Source organism: Atractosteus spatula, chromosome 10, assembly GCF_055471065.1.
Source record: "Atractosteus spatula isolate fAtrSpa1 chromosome 10, fAtrSpa1.hap1, whole genome shotgun sequence".
NCBI lineage: Eukaryota > Metazoa > Chordata > Actinopteri > Semionotiformes > Lepisosteidae > Atractosteus > Atractosteus spatula.
The window spans coordinates 26,530,106-26,537,005 of NC_142715.1; positions in this window are offsets into that span (position 1 = coordinate 26,530,106).

The following is a 6,900-nucleotide window of genomic DNA, read 5'->3' on the forward strand; positions in this document are numbered from 1 at the left end:
CTCAAAAGGGTGGGCAAAACGAGAAAACGAGCGCGCCGTTTCCTACACATCTGCAGTCGCCAAATGCGCATTCGCAGCATGTCCCGGGACGCAATTCGGCCTCATTTGCATAACACCAGACCGGCAGATCGATACGCATGCTCGCGTCGTGCGCCTGCCACACACCGAACAAACACCAGAGCCTTTTCAGCAATTTCCAAAAAACGGGCATGCTCGCCTGCCCACAAGGTTTGTCTCTTACCCGCTCTCCAGAGCCTGCTGCCTTCGGTGCTGTTCTCTCGGCACCGCTGCAGCGCACACAACTCCTGCAGCGCGGGGAGAAAGTTTCCACGCTCCACCGCAGGGAAGGCTCACTCCGTGCGCACACGTCCTTTCAATGCCAGTTCAACAAGTGCTCCGCATTAGCAGCGTCGGGGCTCCGGCGTGTCGCACCTCACCTCACCTCGCACAGCCCCCTCCTTGAATGTCTGGCGCTGGGCATGCCCCGCTCTTCTCCACCTTATCTTATCGCATGTGACCACCGACAATGGCCACAATGCCGGGGAATGGCACCTGTAAAGTGTTAATTGGGGCACAGGAACAGCCCGTCTCGTCTCGGGGGCCGGCTTCAAAGACAATACAGCAAACACAGCGCGGCGGGGGAAGTAGACGACACGACACATGTTGGTACATTCAGCTCCGGCGGGAACGAGTCATTTGTCGGCCTTTTCAAGTGCAGGTGTGAGCCTAGCCGGCACCCGGATGGGAGATTCCCCCCGGAAAAGCTCAGGTTGCTGCTGCTCCTGCAAGAGGTGTTACTGGGACCAGTACGCAGCACTCACCCTGCGGTCCACGTGGCTTCCTTATGCCCCAGCATCCTGATGGTGACACTCTACTGCGCAAACAGGCGCCGTCCTTCGGGGGAGGCGGAAAACTGAGGTCCCGACCCTCCTTGTGTCAGTGTCTCAGGGAGAGGATGTGCACTGTGAGACTGACAGGGCTGTCTGGGAGAAGCTCCTCCTACAGGTCTAGGCACAGAAGAGATTCACCAACAGAGTCGCACAGCGAATGTGATAACCGCTACACTACGGAAACATGCAGGGGCTGCTGCTGGTGTCTTGCTTGCGTTTTGGGCTGAGAAAGAGAACGATGGGAACTCGTGCCCAGTGGCCAAGCGCTGAGCTTCGCCAAAGCTATTCAGCTGCTTCCAGTATTTATGTTGGAGTGCACTGATTGACCGCGCTCTCACACCAGAGCCCAGCATGCCTGTCATGGACGGAGCAGGAAAGGCGGCCCCACATTCTACAGCCCTCTCCACACAATCGACAAAATCGGGCTACTGAACTGGAGAAAATCTCCACTCCAGAAAGTGCAAATATCATCTTAGAGAGTATAAATCCTATTGCCGAAGGTCAACACTGTCTACCAGAGTCACCCCTCCCACCTCCTGCAGGTTTCCGAGCTGCAGCGATGATCAGTTCGGCTCACACGCGAGAGGTCCTCGGTTGAAAACATGCGCTCCCTCTTCTCGTACGTTTTGCACATGATCGAGTGGTTTAAATACGGCTCCTTCGTACACGGTGCTGATCTTTTGGAAAGCAGGAGGCAAAACTGACACGTTCTCATACAAGGAGCTGAAACCAGGCCACCTGGGTGAAGATCAGGTATCGTAACCGCTAGACCATATGGGAGCATACAGCCATGTTGTGAGTGCGTCATGTAAGCAAACTGTAATTGCTGCCTTCATGACCTGCTTGGTGGAGAAAACACACAAGAGAGTTGGCACTCAGAGTGTCGAAGGGTCGATGTATACTAGGGCTCAGTTGAAATGCAACGTCAGGACTTTTCCAACTAGTGTCACACGAAGAGAGTACATCCTTTCCCACCCCCCTGTTTCTGTCTCGGTAACTCGCTGTGATCATATAGTGGCCAGTATTTTGTGTTGTGGCCGCAACAACCCCGGTTCGATTCCGGGTCCTGGCAGAATAGGAGGAGTACTGCCTGACTGGATGGTTGATGAATGACAGAGGCCACTCCGACCTCTTCTTGGTTTTCTTCAATGACTTACTAAGGATCTTCTTCACATTCGCCCATGCAGGGGAAGCCAGTTACACCAAAGCAAATGCAGGAAAGTGCATTTCAAGCAGAGACCAGGAGGGACTTGTTTACACCGAGAGTGGTCGGAGAATGGAACAATGCGCCCAGCCCTGTTGCTGGAGCCGATTCTTGATGAGACTTTTGGCTCACTAAGAGGCCCCTGCTGGATGCTAATCTTTCTGTTGTTCTCGCAGGTGCTGCGCTGCTTTTGAGCCGACAGAGCTCTTCCTGGTCTGTCGGCACAGCCCAATTGCAATTTCCACCTGGTCTCCCAACTGAGCTATTTCAGCGGTGCACACAGCCCACAGCCACCTGCTCCAGCCTTCCTGTGTTGCGGCATGAGCACACCAAGAGGAGCGGGAGAGTGTTGCAGGAACGTCACTCAGAAGGAAAGCCACCCAGCTGCGCCCTCTGAGCTCTGTCCAGCGCATCTTGCTCATGTGGACTCCTGCCTGCGACAGGCAGGAAACAATTAGCAAGAACAGAACAACACCCCACGGGTGTCTCATGACCACACCTTAGGTTGTGACACGTGCAGGTGTGAGGGGTTGCCAGGCCAGATTGGACCAGAACTTGGGCGGAGGGGGGGTGGGAAAGCAGACAAAGAGGTGACACTTCAAAGTCTGCACGATCACAGCTCTCCGACGCCCCAGGCTTCCGCTCGATAAGCTACTGGATACACCTGCCCCTCCTCACACAGACCGTGGAAAACCTCCGAGTGGCAGGGCACTCTCTTCCTCCCAGGAGCCCTTGGACACGACGCACAGACAGAGCGACGGGAGCCACCGCCTGCCACACGGCTCCAGGTAGGACTCCACTCCGCAGGAGCCGCAGAGCAGAGCAGAGCAGAGCAGAGCAGAGCGGAGCGGAGCAGGGGAGATGGGGGCTGCTTAGACTCGAGCTGTTGTTGCTGCGGACGCTCTCTTTTCTTTTCTCGGGGTAAGAGTGAATGTTGAGTAGCCCTTAGAAATGAAGCAGAACACTTCAACGGTACTGGTGTGTGTGTGCGCGCGCCCTGGTGATTCTGGGAGACAGATCGAACCTGGGCTTAAAGAGAGGGGGCTTAGCCGTCTTACATTTGCTAGTTCTGCTTCTACCTCCTTAGAGGATCGGACTGCCTTTCACTTCTCTGTGTCTTCTTTCACAGGATTGTGCACCTTTTCATTGCTCTCGCTTTCAGAGCCTCTGCACGGCACACGACTCGACATAAGGACACGCGTTGAAGTAAAAGCAGGAAGCACTCACAAGTACACTATAAATAACACTAATACAAATACCACTAATATTGCAACAGTAACACTATCACTAAGACTTACACTATCATCCTCTCTAACACTGACACAAAATACTACTACACTAATAATACTAATAATAATAGTAATGCTATCACTAAAACTAACATGACTACTAGTGTAAATAATCTAACCTTATCTCTGTAATTATCACTAATATTAACAGGAATACTAGCATTAAAACAATCAATAGCACTATCATCATTAATACTCACATGAAAACTATCATTAATATTAAAACTACCGATTGTACTCACACTAATTTTAACATGAAGACACTAATATTAGTATTAGTTGCTGTCCGTGACGTCACACCGCTCTTTGTGACGAAGGCGAGACACCTAGCCGTGGCCAGTGACGTGGCGCCTGTTGCTGTGGTTACCATACTGATGATTTGTAAACAGTGGGAAAATGCATTTAAACTGTCACCTACACAAATTTATCAACTTGGAACATACTTTTTAAGTTCTAGCATACAATTCCTAAACAATCATTTGAATAATAGTTCTTTCATTTCGGATTGAACATTGTTAACACTAAAGGCACTATGGTAATTGATCGTCACAGGTTGTATTGACTGTTTTCTAGATATTAAAAACAGGGTCAAAACGGGAAAAGAATTAGTACTCACCAATCCGTGAAGTTAATCGATTATTCTATGGTTCTTCAGTTGAATTAATTAATTGTCGATAGATAAGTGATCAATAACTCTCCTCCGTGCGCTCCGCTCGCCTCCCGCAGTCTCGCTCTCTGATCCTGGTGCTCTAGTTGGTGTCCATGACGTCACAGCGCTCTTTCTGACGGAGCAGACATGTCTCTGCTGGAGGAGACTCCTGTCCGGAGCCCAGGGGGCTTTTCTTACAGATATAACATCTCCAATAATAAAGGCGATTCGTAACAGCTGGCAATGGAGAGCAACAAACCAAGTATAAAATTCATTAAACCAAAAAAAATAGTTTACTTCACAGACTAAAATAATTGTATAGCATACTCCCGGAGAGCAGAAGAGAAAGGGCACAAGTCCCTGTAATGAGCTCTTTTAAGCATTTTAAACGAATCTCCACAGAATAGAAGCCAGGAGGATCAGACACCTGATCCTGAAGGTTGAAGAGTATCTTCTGGTTTTATTTCCACCCGAGCTCTCAGCTCCTCAGCTGGTTTGATGATTTAATTAACTGTATAACTGTTATCAGACTCTGTTTAACTGTATATTTATAAGACTCCCCATGAGAGATGTGTGGGAGACGCTGAATCCCAGGGCTGGTGTGGAATCACACACAGACAGGTCTTCTGTGTGATCTGAGTCCCACTGCTCAGAGCTAAACCCAGGTCAACTGGTCACTATTGTAGACACAACCATTGGTCTGCTGCTGCTGAGAATCATAATACACTGTTAAGAGTGGCAATACTCACAACCAATTAATTCAACTGAAGAACCGTAGAATCATCGATTAACTTCACTGACTGGTGAGAACGAATTATTTTCCCATTTTGACCCTGTTTTTAATATCTAGAATACAATTCAACTGAAGAACTCAGATTGTCAGGATAAAGAGAAGGATGGAGATGAGCTTCTGTCTGTTCAGGAGGTAGGAGTTTTGGTAAAGTACTGAGGGATCCAATGCTCTGTGTGTGAGTCTGAGCTGTGAATCTGACTGAGAGGAGATACATTTTTTTATTCTGCCTGTGAGAAGTCTTTTCCTTTGCCGATCAATGTTACATCCCATTCAGATACTCTGCACAGACTGTCAGAGTGAGAGAAAAGGAGAGAGAGATGGACAGATAAGAGCACACACAGCGAGAGAGACAGGAAGTGGGAGAGAGAGGAGAAGGAGCAGGAAGACAGTGCAGGTGTACAACCACACTGTGACCACAGGAGACAGGAGGCTTTTCTCAGCTGCTGAGGAGCTCAGGGCTCATGGCCACTCAGGCTCAGAGGCTCTGGCAGCAGTCAGGTCTGGGAGCTTCTCCTCATACTGACTCTGGAGCTCTAAGAGTCAGCCTCCATTCTGACAGGAATAGCCCCTCCTGTTCAGCCCTGAAAGACACACTGAGAGAGCTGTTAGAGCCCTGAGGCAGCTGTGTGGGTAGAAGACCTGTCACCCTGTAGAGCTCTGAACACTGGGCTCCCCTGTGTGCCTCACTGTACAGGAACAGAGCTCTGACTGGACTCCCCGTGTATCTCTGTACAGCACTAGAGCTCTGAGCACTGGGCTCCACTGTGTGTCTCACTGTACAGCAATAGAGCTCTGACTGGACTCCCTGTGTGTCTCTGTACAGCGCTAGAGATCTGAACACTGGGCTCCCCCATGTGTCTTTCTCTATACCTCATCACACTGCACTGCACAAACCACAAACTCACTGCACAGTCTGACCTGCAGTTCCAGTAAAGCTCTGTCGAAACAGGCCCATTTCCTAAAGACAGGGGAGTGAAGAGATAGTGCAGTTTTACTGAAGATAATATGTCCCTCTCTAAAAATATGCTGTCATATCATTATATGACATTTTTTCATGCTAGCCCAGCAGGAATTGTGGCCTTAAATCACAGCTGTTCAGCTGTATTAACAGCCTACGCATGCTGACGCAGCTACCCACCTGAACTACTAGTGTAAATAGTTTAACAGTAATTCTATAATAAGCACTAATATTACATGAATACTAGCATTAAAACTATCAGTAGCGCTATCATCATTAATACTCACATGAACACTAGCATTAATATTAAAACTACCAGTGGTACTCTCACTAATATTAACAGGATACACTAGCATTAGTATTAGTAGCTGTCCGTGACGTCACACCGCTCTTTGTGACGAAGGCGAGACGCCTAGCCGGGCACAGTGACGTGGTGCGTGTCGCCGTGGTTACCATACTGATGATTTGTAAACAAATGGAAAATGCATTTCAACTGTTACTTAAACAAATGTATCAACTTGGAATATAATTCTCTAGCTCTAGGATTAAATTCCTAAATAATAATTTGAATAACCATTCTTTAATTTCGGATTGAACATTATTAACACTAAACAGACTATGGTACTGTAATTGATCGATTCAGGCGGTATTGACCGTTTTCTAGATATTAAAAACAGGGTCAAGAACGGGAAAAGAATCAGTATTCACCAATCGGTGAAGTTAATCGTTAATTCTACGGTTCTTCAGTTGAATTAATTGGTTGTCGATAGATAAGTGATCAATAACTCTCCTCCGTGCGCTCCACTCGCCTCCCGCGGTCTCGCTCTCTGATCCTGGTGCTCTGGCTGGTGTCCATGACATCACAGCGCTCTTTCTGACGGAGCAGACATGTCTCCGCTGGAGGAGACTCCTGTCCGGAGCCCGGGGGGATTTTCTTACAGATATAACATCTCCAATAATAAAGGCGATTCGTAACAGCTGGCAATGGAGAGCAACAAACCAAGTATAAAATTAATTAAACCAAAAAAAATAGTTTACTTCACAGACTAAAATAATTGTATAGCATACTCCCGGAGAGCAGAAGAGAAAGGGCACAAGTCCCTGTAATGAGCTCTTT